General features: G+C 44.6%; 1 long non-coding RNA gene across 1 annotated transcript; it reads right to left on the bottom strand.

Moving 5' to 3' along the window:
- Positions 1–338: 338 nt before the first annotated feature.
- LOC122212215 lies at positions 339–3,991 on the bottom strand. The gene is made up of 5 exons (XR_006199056.1): positions 3,790–3,991; positions 2,031–2,650; positions 1,827–1,898; positions 819–963; positions 339–411 (listed from the first exon to the last, which is right to left on the bottom strand). It is a non-coding gene; the product is annotated as an uncharacterized LOC122212215 (long non-coding RNA).
- Between the last annotated feature and the right edge of the window lie 15,247 nt (positions 3,992–19,238).

The following is a 19,238-nucleotide window of genomic DNA, read 5'->3' as shown; positions in this document are numbered from 1 at the left end:
GATGGCTCAGAGCCTGGAGCCTGCTTCCGATTCTGTGTCTCCCTCTCTCTCTGCCCCTCCCCCGTTCATGCTGTGTCTCTCTCTGACTCAAAAATAAACCTTAAAAAAAAAAAAAGACCCAACATCTCGGAATCTGTCGGAACCAGTCCTTCCTTGGTGCCCTTCTCCTTGATCCCGATGAAGGCACAGCTTAAGTACGGTCTTATAAATTTACCCTTGGCCATTCTCTGGTATCCTCTGATATTTCTTGACACTTTCCCCCTTACCTACTCTGGTATTATGAATGAAATAGCACGAATGAATACAACAGTTTTTGATTAAAAGCAGTGTGCCTCAAAGAGCTTACGTAATGAGTCTTGAGTACATGGTCGTCTGCTTCCTCACGGGCGCTAGATGTAGTTCAGAATTCTCCTGCAGTTGCAGAAAGAGAACGTGTGTAGTCACTATCCTCTTGTGCCTCCGGCTACTTGTTTTCAACAGGAAGGAGATTTATAGAATCTGCAAGGGGATCCTAACTCCCCATGTTGGCAGGGTCAGTCGTTAGTTGCAAGCTGCTGGGGAATCTCCAAGGGCTATTGAGATGATTCCCACGACGGACCCCAAGAGGCTGTTTACTCATGAGGCCCAAATCTTTCCGGTCACGGGAAATACAAGTGATCCTTGGCTGAAGGTAGTACGCCAAAATCCCTAAGAAGTTATTCAGGATCTCATTTTGAAAGCCTCCCATGGCCATACAAGAAAAGCCGGGCACTGACATCGTATGCCAGATAAGGCTGTGAGAAAAAACTCATCCCAGACACAGATTTTGTCTGACCCACCTTCTGCGCTGGGTCGGGTGGAAGGGTGTCCTCTGGGAAGGGAGTTCCGCCAGAAGTTGACTTGAGCGTCTGTGGGTCCCTGATGGCCTTGCAGGGTTGCTCTCTTTATTCCTCATGGAGTAGTTTCTTTACCTTCTGGACGTATCTGTTCAGGATACATTCATTCATTCACCGAACAACGTAAGGTGGGCACCCACTAAATGCTGGGCCCTGCACAGGAACGTGAGACACAGTGCTTAGCAGTAACAAATCCACTTCCTCCGCTCAAGAAGTTTACAATTTAGCAAAGGAAGAACAGAAAGGAAAAAAAAAAAAAAGAATCATTGACCTATGTCATTTCTAACTGTGAGTTATTTAGAGGAAATGACAGCCAAGCATTGGGAGTGTAGAATACGGATTGAATCTAGTCTGCAGAATGGGGGTAGATGTCCCTGGAAAATGACGTCTGAGCTGAGATTTGGGAAATATGTACTACTTGGGATTGAGGGTGAATTAAGCCTTGGGATTGAGGGTACTACTCAACAGAGCTGAGTACTGGGATTGAGGGTACTACTCAAACAGAGCTGAGATTTGGGAAATATGTACTACTTGGGATTGAGGGCGAATTTGACAAGCCACTGGAAGTGCGTATACATTAACATCTGAGCAATCAGCAGAGAGCTTGCTTAGGTTTTGCTCTTAAGACGGCAGCAGACTTAGCGAAGGGAGAAGGAGCCCATACTTGGGTAGATACAACCTCATCCACGTGGCACCTACATTCTTCCTTCAAATCATCTCTTGACACCTGTTTTGGTTCGATGCAGCCAGTGAACTTTTTCCCTTTATTTATTTTACAACGTCAGTCAACTGGTCAACCCCCTCTTCAAAGCATGCTTCATCCCTAATGACTGGGTTGACTCCCTGACTTGTTTTCTTTGTCCCCACTTTCCCACTCTCTACCTCACCAGCTAGCCTCCTCCTTCCCCGCATTGGCTCCCGTCTTCCCCCTCTCTCGCGTTGTTGGCTTACACACATCTTCATGGACGTTAGGCTGCGACTGGCCACAGGAATAGAGACGAGCCATTCCTGGGTTGGGTGCTCCTGCGGTTACAGAGAGAAATGCAGATGGTGCGTGATTCTACATGGTTTTTTCCACCCTATACTACTGAGTAGAGTCAAATCACTTTTATGGTGAGATTTGTCCAAATCTTTTCTCCCGTGGATTATCTTTACCTGGGAAATACGTGCTTGCAGAGGCATTAATAAAAGAGCTGTAGTTTTCTTCCTTTATCGGATTTCAGCCAAGCTAGCGGAGGTGTGACGCAGAAGCTGAAAGTAAATTTAATAGGAAACTTAGGTTTTGTTTCCCTGGCAACGTTAATTCAGTCTCCTTACAAATGGAAACGACACTGGAGGCCTTTGTTTCTGCATTCCCAGCTCTGCAGGGCAACGTGACACGCTGAGCGGTCTGGAAACAGTGCCGGATGATAGAATCCTGCAGCATTTACTCTAGTATCTTCCCTCACTGAATTTCGTACGACCTCGTGGGCATTCTGCGGTAGCAGGGTATTCATCCCGTTTGCTAAGGGAAGCGGGACAGAAGAATAGTCGGTGCTGTGACTGTACATCAGGACACGCGTGTCAGCAGGGCACGTTGCGCTTGGCAGGGTCGCGGTGAGGCGTCTGGTGATTTGGGAACCACAGTGGCTGGGAAGTCAAGGTCCAAGTGGACAATGGTCCAGTAGTTCAGACACCGTGGGCTGGAGAACCGGTGTGTAAGAGCGGTGTTTTTACCTCTCACGGATTCAAATAATTTGCCTTCAAGAGGCTTTGGTAAAGCAGCCCAAGTGTCCCTCAGTAGATGAATGGATAAAGAATAAAGAAAAATTATATATTATAATATTATTATTATAATTATTATTATATATTATATCATATTATATTATAATAATTATTATATTCATATAATATATAATGATATAATATATTATATATTATTATATTATATATTATATAGTATATTATATATTATATATAATTAATATAATTATATTATTATTATATAATATTATATTATAATAATATAATTATATTATTATTATATAATATTATTATATTATATTATATTATTTTTATATTTATAAAATTTATAAAATTTATATTTATATAAATTTTTATATGAATATATTTATATATAAATATTACATAAATTTATATAAATTATTTATAAATTTATATAAATATTATATAAATTATATAAATGTATATATAAATATTATATAAATATTCATATAAAATTTATATTTATAAAATTTATAAAATATTTATAAAATATATTTTATTATTATATAGAGAATATAATATATAATATTATATATGGAATTATATTTATATATTATATTATATATATTATATAATTATTATATATAATAATTATATAAAATATATAATATGTATTATATATGGAATATTATTCGGCCATAGAAGGGAATGAAATCTTGCCACCTGCAACCACATTGATGGAGCTAGAGAGTACAATGCTAAGCAAAGTAACCAGTTAGAGATGGTCAAATACCATGCGATTTCACTCATAGGTGGAATCTAAGAAACAAACAAACAAAATGAACAAAGGCAAAAAAAAAAAAAAGGGAGAGACAAACCCAAACCCAGGCCCTTAATGGTGGAGAACAGAGTTGCCAGAGGGGGAGGGGGTGGGGAGATGGGTGATCAAGTGAAGGGGTTCAGGGCACCCTTATCTTGATGAGAACTGAGTAGTATAGGGAACTGTTGAATCATTATATTGTACACCTGAACCTAATATAATGTGTGTTCACTATACTGGAATTAAGATGTAAAAACTTAGTATGAAAGGGCCTTGGTAAAATTTGGTTTATTTTCTACATCTGGGGTTTCATGGACGCATTTCGGCAGGGGGGAGGGGGGGGCTCTAATGACAGGCTGCCGAGACTTAAATCTTGGCTCTCCCACTTACTAGCTTTGAGACTTGGGAAAACCTCTTGCTTTTCCCTGCCTCGGGTTTCTCATCCAGAAAACGGTCACCTAGTAGTTTAGGGCTGTAGAGATGGCTCAGTGAAGACATTTCACCGAAAAATTGCTTAGAGCCCGGTAGCAGGTGCTAGACGTAGAACTGCGAGGCTCGCTGACACATATGAGCCTTGGGAAGAGAGAGCACGTGTCAGATCTTTTTGAGTCCTTGAGAAAAATGTCACTAGAACTGATAGACTATAAATTTTCCCCCCAAACTGATTCCACGGGAATTCGTCCTTATTTTGTAGCTGCTCCTTTAACCATGAGATGGGGCCGGGGCTTGAGATCATAGAAGAGAAGCCGGAGCGGGAAGAGATGAAGGGGGAAAAGGAAAAGGAAGAAATGGGATGATATCCCATGACCTTGGAGCTGGATGGCAGACTGGCACCTGCCACACCTCCTTCCTCTGCCCCCAATGCCCCCTCCCACCCCCCACCCCCCACCCCAACAAGGTTTGCTCATTCCCAGTAACTGGAGATCCTGCTTGGAACCGTGAACCGCTTTTGGCCTGGATCTCCAAGAACCGAGTCCGAAATGTAACCCCTTATGTGACGTGACCCACAGGTGACCACGCAACAATGTGTCCCGCCGGGAAGAACACAGCGTGGCCCCCCGGTCACGCACGAGCCCGGGGTTTTGCGTGAGCGTGGAGACGTGCAGGAAGTTTTTATTTTCTCACCCTGCAGGTTGAGCTCAGAAAAAAAAAAAAAAAAAAAAAAAAAAAACCCAAAAAGGACCAAATCCCTGTTTTCATCTGTCTTTCTTCAACACTTACCTTGCAATTTTTAGAAAATTAGAGGGTACAGTATTCATGTCAGTCCCAACGAAGACTTACAACCGAAATCAACTAGTCCCAGGCGGAGAACACACGCCACGGATTCTCTTTGTTTGCGGCCGAGGATAAATGTCACTTTCGCGAGGTTGTAATTGCTGGCTCTCCGCCCCCCTCTGCCCGTGCACATTCTCGTGTTCCCGGGCCCATGGGATGTTGTGGCTGAATGCACACTGCCCGTGCTTGGGGAGAAATGCTGTCCCGAGCACAGACATTTGAAAAAGCGTACTCAGCTCCCCCGGGGGTTCGGTTCCCGGCCCCGCAGACATCGCCCAGCGCTTCCCGACTGTAGATGTCCCACTTCGTTCCTCAGTCCTAGCCGCCTTCGGGTTCTCCGTGCCTCCGGCCCTTGGCTCATGCCGAAAGGCACCCCCGTCCCCACCGTCGACAGAGTTAGCGAACTAACTCTCCCAACATGTGAGAGCCCTTCAGATATTCCTTTTGTCACCCTGCCTTCAGCAGGGTCTGCAAGGCCACAGCAGTTTGGGGAGAGGCCAAGAAGAGCAGAGAGAACCTCTTGTGTCGGCTCTGTCCGGAACCAGGGATTTATTTTAGCTCCTTTAGAGCTTCTCCGTGTTGGTTTCGTATTTTATAGGGCGTTCTGTCACTATTTTTTCATAACCGTTTTGACTGAATGTCATTCGTATCCACAGGCTTGGCCAAGCCAGGCTTCTTCATGTAAGAAGTCACATTTGTGAAATGGAAATGCCATTATACATTATTAGCGTCCAATAATAGCTTGTGATTAAGTCCCAGTGAGATTTGGGGACAGAGGAAAGAACGTATCAATCGATGTGTGTTTTTATTCTCTGATTACCCTCTTTCGGACCCTTTCAGGAATCATGAAGATGGGAAGAAAAAGGCAGGTGTTTTTTCCCCTCCCTTTTCCTCTCAGTAAATACTGTTACGTTGCTGCCTCTGGAGGCCGCAGGCCCCAATGAAATAAGGATGATCATTTGGACAAAAAGATTTCACACAGTGTTACTTTAGGGAGGAAGCTCTCCAGTAAGACGAAATGCCGATTGTTGTACAGAGATTCGTGTTTTTTTTCAAGCGCCTAAAACAAAGCATAACTAGAGTATCAGACTGAGACACAGTTTCATAGTCATATTCGTGGGCTGAAGCCCTTCTCGGAAGTGTTGCTACCCTTCTACGAGATGTAGTTTTCTGCGATAGCTCGGTGAAGCCATTCTGGCATCCTGGTAGGTTTGTCTTGTACATTCTATCGTTTGGTCTTCCCAGAACATTTAGCCATATCTCATAACAATTGCAGTACATTTCTTATGTCTCCCATTTACACAAATAAGTGCCTTGCGTTGCTTATAATGATGGGACATTCAAATTGGACCTAACAAAGGAGTTGTTCTGTTCTGCTTCTCTCTAAACAAGCTGGCGAACGGCTCGTAGTATCTTTAAAACACAATTACATGAATACAAATCAGGTTTTACCTTATTATGTTGTTGATGTTATTGGCATGTATCTCCAACGTGACATTGGGCCTGTCATGCTCATTATCTGAGTTTGGTAATTATGAGCAGATTGCATGGAAAGCGAATTTGGAGGTGGCTCAGGTCCTTAGTCCTTCCGGTGGCCGTAATTATCCCTCTGAGTAATTGCTTTGCACCCTTTGGTGGAGGAAAACAATAGCCAAGTGGAAATACCTATTTTGTAAATGACGGTAGGATTCTTTTTAAGGTTTTATTTTTAACTTCTAGTTTTTGAAAGAGCACAGGAAGATCATCTACAATTGGGGCCAATATTTAATTGAAATGAAACTCTATCCACCGGGGCGATCGTTTCTTTAAGATCATGTCAAAACTCTTGTCCTTTCTCTCTCCTTTTCAGAGTCCCGCAGGATCCAAAGTGCTGCTGGCAGCCGCCCCGGTGCCCCGAGAGGGGCCCAGAGAGGGGCCAAGAGCAGGAGAGTCAAGGCAGGCTCCCTCCAGGGCTCACCCCTGTGCCGCCAGCACTAAGGGGAGACCAGCTTTGAATACAGGGGCAATTCGATATGCTATTTGGCAAACAATACAATAGAATGTGCAAATGAACAGCCCTTTCTTTTCCATTATAAGAGTTGCTGGGCAACTGTTTTCTCTTGTGCACATAAACTTGATGTCAGTGTAATTTTGGCAAGCTTGCTTAGCTAATTAATGGTCCTTATTAACAATCACAGATTTGTGTATTTGATCCCTGTATGGGCCGCTTAGCGTTCTTTTTTTCTGCACTCCCAAATCTTGCAAATCTAAGGCCTTGATCACCAGTCTGGCCAGTTGAAAGGCTCTCGGAGAATACTTGGCCGTTCTGTCTTTGTCACGGGTAAAGTTGCTCAACTCATCTACCCAATGATGGGCATCTCTTTGAATATGAAGAGGGCATTTCTTCAGGAGCGATTTCATTGCTACTCTAAATCTCTGTGGCCTATAATGAAATTGTCATCCCTGTTAAAATGTAAAGTGCACGATGTTCTATGCCCACAACCTTGAGTTGGAAATTGCACACATAACCTTGAGGTTGCATTGATTACCCCGGCTGCCTTTAGTTTTCATGGAACCCTGCCACTTGGGGCAGTGTGTGTGGGAGGGGACTTTGGACTTGAAGAACACAGGCGCTGTTTGGCCACTGACGTGCCTTGGTTGAATTCTGGCTACACCTCTTCACGGCTAGGAAAACATGGGCAAGTCTCAACTTTTTCAGTACCTAGAAATTGGGATCAGTAGTCAGTACCTGCCTCATAAGGCTCTTTTAAGAACTTTAAAAATTTTTTTTTAATGTTTTTATTTAGTTTTGAGACAGAGAGAGACAGAGCATGAGCAGGGGAGGGGCAGAGAGAGAGGGAGACACAGAATCCGAAGCAGGCTCCAGGCTCTGAGCTGTCAGCACAGAGCCCGACGCGGGGCTCGAACTCACGGACTGTGAGATCATGACCTGAGCCGGAGTCGGACGCTTAACCGACGGAGCCATCCAGGCGCTCCTGTCTTAAGAACTTTTAAAAGGTAAACTGAGATGTATTAAAAATGTTGAGTTTATTTGAGCAAAAAATGATTTGAATTGCACGGTATCCAATCGAGCAGATAGAAAGAAGCTCTGAAGTGAATGACTTTTCAGGCAGAAGGGAGCAGGAAGAAGCCAGATTGGTTGGTTATTGCTAAATTGTCTTCCTTTAGGGGATAGGAGGAGTCTATGAGGCACGTTATCTGACTAGTGCTGATCAGGTGATCCTCGACTGGTTTAAGATTTCATTTCTGGAAGAGCTGGAACTGTATTAAGTCAAGTCTCTGATGACGTGGGGCTTAGCATAAGCAATTCCATTTGGGGCCTGCTGTCTTGTTTTTAATAGGACAAAACAAGATAATTCATGCAAAAGCACTCAGCACGGTGTTTTTAGTTTTCATGCGTTAGTTTCCATCTTTGGAAGGGAAAATGAGGATGTGGAAGATGAAACAATTTATAAAATGATCTTCTGGTGCTACGTCTGGGCTGATGAGATATTACGTTCTGTATAAAGCTTGACTTTCTGCTGTTGAGAGTTGAGATTATTGGTTAAATGACACATTTAATATACGAGGACCAAGTGGAAAAGAAGAGCCAGCATTGTTGCATTCTCGGCCTTATTTGAGCCTTGTCGGCAAGAACCCCCACGCCCAATAAGGCCTTCAGAGTTTTGTCTGGCGACAGAACAAATCCAAAGACTCCTTGGCGTATGATGGATCATTGACCAACCAGAGGCTCACGGTGAGTCACGTGCTTTGCACCAAAGCTTTCCCATTGCAAAAAAGGAATAAGAAAATCTTAGTTCGCTGGGTTCTCGGGAGGGCTTGAGTACGATTATGCATATAAAACATTTCCCAATCCACAAAAGGCTTTCACAAGTACGTATGATTATTTTGATGATGGTGGTGATGAGGAAAATGATTTTAGGTGGCTGAAGTGTTAAAGGACAAAAATGTTATGCAATCCTTTGAGAACAGTTCTAGGAGTGAATGTTGAAGTCTAACGCAGACCCAGCTTTCCATTGTCCAGATCCATATTATCAGTCACCTGCTGGCAGGGGGCCTGTCCTGGAATCTGACTGATGGTATTCCTACTATTGTACCCCCTGTTCTTGTTGGCCACAAGTGACATAAACTATTCAAACGCCGAGGAAGGACCAATTCCCCTCTTTGGATATCTTGGCCTTTTTTCAGGGAAGGAGTCTTTCTCCTCAAGAAGTTGGAATCCACTCCCTGTCTCTCAAAAATAAATAAATGTAAAATATTTTTAAAAAACGGTGGTGGGGCAGGGGGTGGCGCCTGGATGGCTCGGTCGGTTAAGCGTCCGACTTCAGCTCAGGTCATGATCTCACGGTTCGTGGGTTCGAGCCCCGCGTCGGGCTCTGAGCTGACGGCTCAGAGCCCGGAGCCTGCTTCGGATTCTGTGCCTCCCTCTCTCTCTGCCCTTCCCCTGCTCACGGTTTGTCTCTCCCTGTCTCTCCAAAATAAATAAATGTAAACTATTTTAAAAAAAATAAAAAGAACTTGGGATCCATTTCTTGACGAGGAATTTACGTGCCTTGTTGGGGGAAAAAAAAATCGATCTGCAAACAAAGCCTGTCAAAGAAAACACTGACTCAGACTGAGTTATTCCTTCAGATTCGTTAATGAAAAGCAGCTGCCCCTCTTCGCAGCTGCAGTGGGGTGAGGGGCCTCAGGGCACCCGTTTGGGATTGGGGGTGAAGTTCAGTGTCCCTCAAGTCAGTAAGGATTTTATATCTACCATGAGAACTTGCCTGTCTTGGAATGAGAAGAATGAGGCCTGAAGCATATTAAACCTCCCACCTACGTATCCAGACTGATTTCTTGCCATATCCCAGGTTTTAGTTTCTGTTTTAGGTATACGCCATCATTTTCCTTTCCGTCTTGGGAATGTTCTTTGCCTGCCCCCACCTCAGGGCCTTTGTACGTGCTATCTCTGGGTCTTGCGCAGTCTCTTTCTCTTTCTTCCATCCCCCTATGGTTTCATAGGACTATAGCCTACCCTATAGTGATTGCACCTATCACAGCACCTATAATTCAGCCATCTGTCTGTTGGTCTGTCTCCTTCACCGGCCTGGTGAGTCTGGAGAGTAGGACCATCTCACCATTCCACACTTCCCCATTGCGTTCCTTTCGCTCTAAGTGCCTGGCTCATTTTACGCGTCCAATAACCATCGCAGAATGAAAAAGTAAATGCGGCTATGCCACTACTCTTCTTTCTAACGCTGCTTTGAGTTTTAATATTTTAATCTCTTCTGGACATTTTTATGCGATGGCATGCGATCCTTTTATAGCATGCAAGGGCCTGGGATCCCTAAGCCTTCTTCAATGAGAGAAACCAGCTAGGCTTTCCCAATTAAATTGCCCATTCCCACGGGCAGGAGGAAGATTTGCCTTTGGGAATAGCTCTGGCTAAATGAAGGGAGTTGGAGTCCTAGCACTGAGATAGCTAATTGGTGGGAGTTACTTTCCATGCATGAGCTGAGGATACAGCCCTGGGTAGCAAGCAACCATTTGTCATTGTGTGTGTGTGTGTGTGTGTGTGTGTGTGTGTGTGTGTGTTTTACATTTTTATTTATTTATTTATAGAGCAGGGAAGGGGCGGAGAGAGAGGGTTAAAATCCCAAGCAGGCTCTGCACCGTCAGCGTAGACCCTGACCCCATGAGCCCTGAGATCAGGACCTGAGCTGAAATCAAGAGTCGGACACTTAACTGACTGAGCCACCCAGGCGCCCCTTCATTGTTGTTAGCGCTCCCGTTCTCTTGTCTCAAATTAGAGCGTTTCCGAGGAGGGGGGGACTTGTCTATCTGGGTAACTTCCAGATCCTACGGGACTTGCACAGAGGCCAGCATAGAGCGGGCTCTGGGTGGAGAATAATTTTGAATGAATGACTGAATAAGGAGAGGCAGACACAACTAAATATCTTGGGTGTTTTGGTATACACATGGTCATGGATATAACATATATAACATATATGGATCCATTGTATGTTATATAGATATGTTATTTACATGCGGTAGTGTGTGTGTGTGTGTGTGTGTAAAATCATATCCTCAAAACAGGCCTGAGAGACCACTAATACTCACGTTTACAGATGAAGAAAGAGAGATGTTAAATAACCTGTCCCAAGTTCTACAGATGGGAAATGACAGAGTCCCTTTGGAACCTCTTAGTCTTCCATTGGAAGCCTGTGCTTTCAACTGCCCCTAAAAAAAAAAAAAAAAAAAAAAAAAAAAAGTTTATTTATTTAGTTTGAGAGAGAGAGCAAGAGAGCACTCATATGAAAGCATGCACACAAGTGGGATAGGGGCAGGGAGAGAGGGAGAGAATCCCAGGAAGGGTCTGCACCGTCAGCCCAGATCCTGACGCGGGGTTTGAACCCATGAACTGTGAGATCATGACCTGAGACAAGATCAGGATTCAGAAGCTTAACCGACTGGGCCACCCAGGTGCCCCTCTATGTGTTATCGATATTGCTTGTTTTATCTTATTTATTTATTTATTTTTATTTTTTAATATTTTATTTATTTTTGAGACAGGGAGAGACAGAGCATGAACAGGGGAGGGTCAGCGAGAGGGAGACACAGAATCCGAAACAGGCTCCAGGCTCTGAGCTGTCAGCACACAGCCCGACGCGGGGCTCGAACTCACGGACCGCGAGATCGTGACCTGAGCCGCAGTCGGCCGCTTGACCGACTGAGCCCCCCAGGCGCCCCGATATTGCTTGTTTTAAAAGGGTGTGGGATAGGGGACACGGTTGTCTGTTGTCATATGCACTTATTCCATCAGGCTCTGCTAAAGGCAGGGTAGTTACCTAGACGCATTAATCAACAAAACTTGTCCCCACTCAAAAGTCACCTTTAGCCTGGGTGGCTCACTCGGTTAAGTATCCAACTTCGGCTCAGGTCATGATCGTGTGGTTCGTGGGTTTGAGCCCTGCGTCGGGCTCGGTGCTGACAGCTCAGAGCCTGAAGAAGCCTGCTTCGGATTCTGGGTCTCCCTCTCTCTCTGCCCCCTCCCCTGCTCATGTTCTGTTTCTCTCTGTCTCAAAAATTAAGAAAAAAAAAATTAAAAAAAAGTTAGTGTTAATGAAATATTGACAAACAGGAAAGAGAAAAAGATTAGGCAAGGTGTATTTCACCTGAGGGCTGGCAAATGTTTATTTTTAACAGATTAAATATTAGCACATTGATCAGTGCTGTGGGGCCCGTCTACTTCTGGTTCTTGTGAAAGTGACTCGGCCATTGGAGCCACACAATCGTCACTTTAGCTCCTGGGCCCTCCGATTCTCACTTCATTAATTGGAAGCAGGAAGTATCAGCAGAGATCATTCACCGGGCATGCGGAGTGATAAAAAGCTGGTCAGTCTCCAACTGTTGGTTTTTTTTTTTTTTTTTTTTTTTTTTTTACCCCATTGGGTTTGAAACCATCAGAAAGGAGACCATGCTGGATCCTCTCTGCTACCTCCTTTCTCCCTCCACCTGGCCAGCTGTTCCCGGAGGAGCAAGCTCCTGGGATTGGGATTTGTGGGTTTGTGAAGTAGGGGGCCCCGTGGGGGGAGGGAGGAAAGAGAGGGTAGCCGTCCACGGTTGGGACGGTGACAGTGAGAGCACTTTACGGGCAGCTACTTTTAACTCATGGTCCCACATCAGCCAGCACAGAGTCACGGACGGTGGGTGGGAGGAAAGTGTGGGCGTGGGGGGGAGGCTGAGGCCAACGCTGACCACGGGTTCCTCAGGTTGAACCTAAAGAAACTGTATTTAGTTAGACCCCAGCACACCGAGCTAATGCAGACTCCTGGGCCCTGCACTTAGGGTCCTTAAGCATTACAGCTCCCGGCAGGTGCAGACAGATGCCTGGTCCAGGACAACTCTGAGGAAATTATGGTAATGGAAGGAGCAGGGGCAAAGGAAACACTGAATGGTGTAGGCGGCCAGAAACAGAGCTCCGGAGCCCTCGACTCGCCCCCCTGGGAGCTCTACTGTGTCCCTTCTGCCCAGAGTCCCCACAGCTCATGTAGGTCAGATCCCTGAGAACAGATGTGACTGAGCCACAAAAGAAAAAAAAAGGCTAAATTTAGCAGGACATCATCGAACCCTTTCGTTTGATGAGTAATATTTGCCTAGTGCTTTGACGCTTTTGAAAGAAACATGAAATCAGAGGGTAAATTACTGGGACAGTACACAAAGCAGGTAGCTGGCCAGCAGGGCTTTAAGATAATCCTGAATCGAAGCAACTATGTCAAAAGCACAAGCAGGGTGTTGAAAAGGCTTTCGTAATTTATTTAGAAAGGATCTCATGTTCTTAGGAAAGGACTACGTTTTTCTTGCTAGAGGTGAGCAAACGCTTGGGTTCATGGCCATTAGATCAGACGTAATTAATAGAATGCTAACTCATTATTTTTGAAACCAAATCCCCCAGGTGCTGAGGGCAAGGCAGGAAGTAAAAAGCCACTCAAGCAAAAGACCGTGGCTTATTAACCACACTTCCTGTGATGAAACACTATCATTTCTTCTCTTTGCTTTAAATTTGTATCACTATGAATGGTTTATAACACACCTTTCTACCGAAACGGACAGCTTTGAGTATTTCAAGGTAGAGAAGAATGGGTATTAACATCCCCATTTGTAGAGGAAGATATGGGGACTCAGGCTCCAACGCTCAAAATGAGCGCTTCACTTCCTCTCCTCTTTCCAAACCTAGTCTTAGCCCCTCACGTTATGATTGCTTCAAACTGGAGAAAATGGGAATAAGCAGACTGATCACTAAGAGGGTGACTCTGAATCTTTTGACTCTGAATCTAGATATATTTCCGTTGAGTCTTGTAAGGACCGCAGCAGCATCGTGTAGCCAGCAGGGCTGGGGAGTGGCTGTTCGATTCACGACGCCAACCCTTAGCATCCCTGTGGTCTTGGGTGAGTCAACCAGACCCTACGTGTCTCATCCGTGAAATGGGTTAATGATACTCACCATGCAATGGTAATGGCTTAGAAATATGTTCAATTCAAATACATACATTCAAAATCACTTAGTAGCGGACCTGGTGCAAAGCAGATACTCAAAAGTCACTATTATTTCCATGTCTCCATGTTTGAAAACTTCGTATCTTCTTTTGCTTCCAAGAAGTTGACAGTGCGGTCACTGAAGCCTATGGCTTTGTTATGCAAATAAGGAACCAGTTAGTTTTCCTTTGGAAATAATTTTTTTTTGTCAGTGAAGGGCAAAGATGAACATAAATTAGGAATTTGAAAAATTGTCCATTTAATGCATGAGAGTAATCTGGGGCCACAGGGTTACAGTTTTCTTGCTATTTAAGTCTCTTCATTCTTTTGGCTCCTAAATCTCACTTCCCATCTTTTAAACTCACCTTTAAGGGGCGCGTGGGTGGTTCAGTCGGTTGAGCGACTGACTTCGGCTCAGGTCATGGCCTCGAGGTTCGTGAGTTCGAGCCCCGCGTCGGGCTCTGTGCTAATGAACAGCTCAGGACCTGAAGCCTGCTTCGGATTCTGTGTCTCCCTCTCTCTCTCTCTCCCCCTCTGCCTCCCCTGCTCATGCTCTGTCTCTCTCTGTCTCTCAAAAATAAATAAATAAATGTTAAAAAAAATAAATAAAAAAACCCCTCAGCTTTAAAAAGCGAACTCACAAATGATATAATGTATTAGTCAGGCTGCCCCCTCAGGCATTATGCTCAGAAAAGTAAACTCTAATGGAAAATCAAGCATTGGAAAATCTATATTCAGCATATGCAGCTGTGTCCATGGTGAAACATTTACCCATTCTCAATTTCCGGGGGAATAAGCAAAAGGCTGGTGTCCAGAGAGAATAAACAAGCCTCTAAGCTAGACTTTTCCATTTTTTATTACTATTCATGTACATTTATTTAAAAAAAAAAACATTTATTTTAACCACCGTTATTTATTTTTCAGTTCCAGAAGGTTGGTGCCCTGCTGATGATCCCCGTTAGTTTCTGGTATTTCTTGCCCTATTGTGTGTGGAAGGCTATTTGCATTATCCCATTGAATCCGTCTGTCCCTGCGGCGAAGCGTGAAGAGCCTCACAGTGCTGGCTGACTCTAGAGTCTGTGTTCTCTCCTCCACCTTCTGGCCTCCGGGATTCCCTGAGGCTCTTTGTCGGGACCTGTGGTGGAGGAAAACAGGCGTTTGGCTTGTCAGCAATTTCAAGACCCTGCCAACTGAGACAATCTTCCCTGAAAGGGGAAGAGGAGGGTACACTGGCCAGAGGAATTCTCCAGTTGCAGACAGGCATAGGGCGCCATGCTGGACTGGAACCGAGGCCCCTGCCCTGAGTCTGATTCCAGCCCCATAGCCTTTGGGGGCTTTGGGTACATTCTAAACTCTTTCGGAGCCTTAGTTTCCCCTTGCATTGAAACCAAGGCTTGAACTAACGGATCTCCAACTTCCTTTCCAGCCTCAGGATCCTATGGTCTAAAACGAGTTTTCTTAAATGAGTTTTCTAGCTAGGCTAAAACAATTCGGGCTTGGGAACAGTTACGTGAAGTCCACTCGGTTTTGAAGAGCTCAATTTTGGTTATGGGTAATAATGGGTTTAACAAAAAGTCGGAATGGCGAGAGATGGGTGGCTGAAACCGTCATTTACTCCTCTCCCCAGAAAAAGGATTGGCTGCCCGTCAGACAAAATTTAGTCGCTACGCAGCATGCCAGAAAAACAGGATGTGTCTGGTAGCATAGAAGGGGCAACTGCCTTGGGATTCTTGTTCCCCTACCATAATCAGATTCCCATGGCCCCAGTGGGCATAGCCTTAGAGTTGAGCTGGGAATCATAAAGCAGGGGTCGTCACCTGGCTTCAAGCTGAGGGACCTCCTACCAAGTAACCAGTAAGCGGCATGAATAGTTATGGTGCTCGCAGGCAGAGGAGGGAATAATCAAGCCACGGTGAAGATGCTGTAGAAGGGTAAAGGGCATTCCGGAGAGGTGACGGGAAGACTGGACCTTCTTTGAAGACTGAGTCGGACCCAAGTAAACGAAGAAGCGTTGGTGGCTAGGGGGACAGAAGGAGAGAGGGGACATACTGCAGCTGGAGAAAGAAGAACAATCCAGGTTACCACAGGCAGCGGAGATACGGAGGTCGTCTGGATCAGGTCCAGGGTTTGTAGGTGCTAGAGACATGCGGAGTTGTGACGAGGGAACCAGATGAAAAATGTCAGGGCCACCCAGTTTTTCTTTCGTCGAGTGAAATTTGGTCACTGACAAAGAAGGTAATAACCAATTGGTTATCAACCTGCTTTTTAAGAATAGTCATTGCGCAGGGACAACTCTGGCAATTTTCACGTCTAAAAGTGTTTTGCAATGAATACTTCCCATTGGGTATAGGGCACTCCACTGGGGTCATATCGTTCACCCACGGGACAATGACAAAGGTCCACTGTAGCTCTGCGAGCTGCTCTGCAGGTAGGTCCTAGCACAATTTCAACCTCTCCCAAGGCCGCTTGTGCATCCCAGCCATAAAATAGTCTGCACGTAAGATACTATTTTCCGAATCTCTCTAACGTCACAAGGATGATTTGTCACGGTAAAGGCTATCAACACCCAAGTAAGTTATGACAAGGCCTCTTCGGGCTTTAGTTCGAGGTCTTCGTTAACATTAACGTTCTTATTTTTGTCATAGCCAACATTTTCTAACTCGAGACCAGTTAATTTCAGGAATAATCTATGTCTGTGCAAATCTGCCTAGCTGAGGAGAACTTCTGACATCAGTCATCAGTACCTTACGGAGCACTTTTCTCATACCCATTCTTGTCATATAAGATCCTAAAGTAGTATTTTTAGAGCTTGGGAATTGCTCTTGGGAGTCAAAACACGTAGTTAAGGGAATAATCCTCTATTGCTTCCTCCCTCCCTCCCTTCAACTGCAACAACATTGAGCATGCGTATATATTTTAGCAAGCAAGAGCTGGGGAATCTGAGACAGGTTATCTCCAAATCTCTGCCTTCAAGGAATGCAGAGCCTAAGAGAGTTAGATCTCAAGAAATAACTCTGTGGGCCGCATGTCCGCTGAGTTACCCTGTCCATCAAGAGTCAAGTAAGAGCGATTCAAATCCTAACCTAGAAGTAATGGTAGCCTTGATTCCCTTCTGGGCCTTTCAAAATAATTTTTTTTAATTTTTTTTAACGTTTATTGATTTTTGAGACAGAGAGAGACAGAGCATGAACAGGGGAGGGGCAGAGAGAGAGGGAGACACAGAATCGGAAACAGGCTCCAGGCTCTGAGCCATCAGCACAGAGCCCGACGCAGGGCTCGAACTCACGGACCGCGAGATCATGACCTGAGCCGAAGTCGGACGCTTGACCGACCAAGCCACCCAGGCACCCCTCAAAATAATTTTTTATGGAGGACGGGAGGTAGAAGGAGTAGGAGGGGGGTTAGGACAATACTGACATTCTCCCTTTTCACCTCTGGCTGCATCTTGCTGTTCCATATGTCACGTTCCTGCATCACATTGCCTGAAGTGTGGACCCTAACTTCAACCGCCCGAAACTTCGCACCTACGAGACAGTTGTTTGCGTGGTGGACTTTATTGAACATTTGAGATGATTGGAGGGATTTCACACTGTCCATTGCTTGCCTCCACCTCTGTATACACCCGATTTCCTCACTGGTTTGGTCTTTCCACTTTAACGCAGAACACAGAAGCTTGACAGAATTGTAGACGGTGAAGGACGAAATGAAGTGTGAAGGATGAATAGGCAGTGGCCAGGTTGGGGGGTGCTTGACAGCGGTGAGGGGGCTTTCTTTTCCTGTAATCAGGCAAAGCCCTCCATCTCCTGTAGCTCTCTGCTCCACGATCTCCTAGCCATGGACTCTGCATTGTGTCTGCTCAACCCGGGCCACCTACTCACGCCTCACACTTCAGTGGTACCAAAGAACAGTAGAGGCTGACATTTTCTCGTTCTCTCCCAGCCCCAACCCAGTCCCTGAACAGGGAAGGGAGCACTATAAAGATTCACTGATATTGAATTATGTCACTTTCTTTATTTTTTTATATTGCATATGATTTATTGTCCAATTGGTTTCCATACAACACTCAGTGCTCATCCCAACAGGTGCCCTCCTCAATGCCCATCACCCACTTTCCCCTCTCCCCCACCCCCCATCAACCCTCAGTTCGTTCTCAGTATTTAAGAGTCTCTTATGGTTTGCCTCCCTCCCTCTCTGTAACTTTTTTCCCCCTTCCCCTCCCCCCCGGTCTTCTGTTAAGTTTCTCAGGATCCACATATGAGTGAAAACATGTGGTATCTGTCTTCCTCTGCCTGACTTATTTCACTTAGCATAATACCCTCCAGTTCCATCCACGTTGCTACAAATGGCCAGATTTCATTCTTTCTCATTGCCAAGGAGTATCCCATTGCATACGTAAACCACATCTTCTTTATCCATTTATCAGTTAATGGACATTTAGGCTCTTTCCATAATTTGGCTATTGTTGAAAGTGCTGCTATAAACATTGGGGTACAAGTGCCCCTATGCATCAGCACTCCCGTATCCCTTGGGTAAATTCCTAGCAGTGCTGTTGCTGGGTCATAGGGTAGATCTATTCTTAATTTTCTGAGGAAACTCCCCACTGCTTTCCAGAGCGACTGCACCGGTTTAAATGTTATAGTTTCCCCTCTCTAATGGCAACACAGTTCAGCCTATCCCCACCCTTCATCCGGGTGCTCTTACAGTCTCTTAAGATAAATAATGGATTCTTTACTTCCCATCTTAAGCCGTGACTCTAAAAGTAAATAAATAGCCATGTTGCATACCAAGGGCCATCTTCAATGGCTCCTGAAAAACTCACTCCTAAATAACAACAAAAAAATATTGAATACCTAATTCGGTCACTGTTAAAACACTCTGTTATTTTGTTGACATGTAGTCAAGAGATACTCATTCACCTCTTAACAATGGTGAGGGTAACTTTAAGTTAAAAAAAAAGATGAAGGAGTCTTGTTCTATAGAAATTAACATACCAAAAGAAACTTGTTTTCTGAAGTTAATCTTCTTATAGATCAAAATGACAGAATTACAAAGTGAAAGCAACGAGGGAGAAAAATCAAGACTTGAAGAGTTGGCCATTTAAGAATGAAATAATAATGGAAGCATACAGATCATTTCTTAATCTTATTTTAGCCTTCAGGTTGAAACTTCGTAGAACGGGCGGAGTGCTAGGTACTCCCTTGAAAGTTGTCTTTTCACATAATCCGATTTATTCCATAAGTGGAAATGTTTCTCAAGAGTAAAATGGCCAAGTTGAAGAAAACTAAAGGTCTTGGGAACACATTTTAGTGTGTTATTGGAAGTTGTTTGTAATTCTAAGCTATGGTAGGTTGTTTCTAAAGATGACCATCGTAAGTCCCTTCCTCCTCTGCACCTATCTGCCATTTCCATGTCATGAGGTAAAGTCAGATTTCCCTCCCCTTGAATTTGGGCTGGCCTTGAGTTCTTGTTTGGCCAACAGAATGAGGTAGAAATGAAAACACAGCACGTCCAAGGTCATAGAAAGTCTTGCAGCTTGCACTTGAGTC

This window comes from Panthera leo, chromosome F3 (genome assembly GCF_018350215.1).
Source record: "Panthera leo isolate Ple1 chromosome F3, P.leo_Ple1_pat1.1, whole genome shotgun sequence".
NCBI classification, from domain to species: domain Eukaryota; kingdom Metazoa; phylum Chordata; class Mammalia; order Carnivora; family Felidae; genus Panthera; species Panthera leo.
This window is presented reverse-complemented; position numbering and strand designations above follow the sequence as displayed.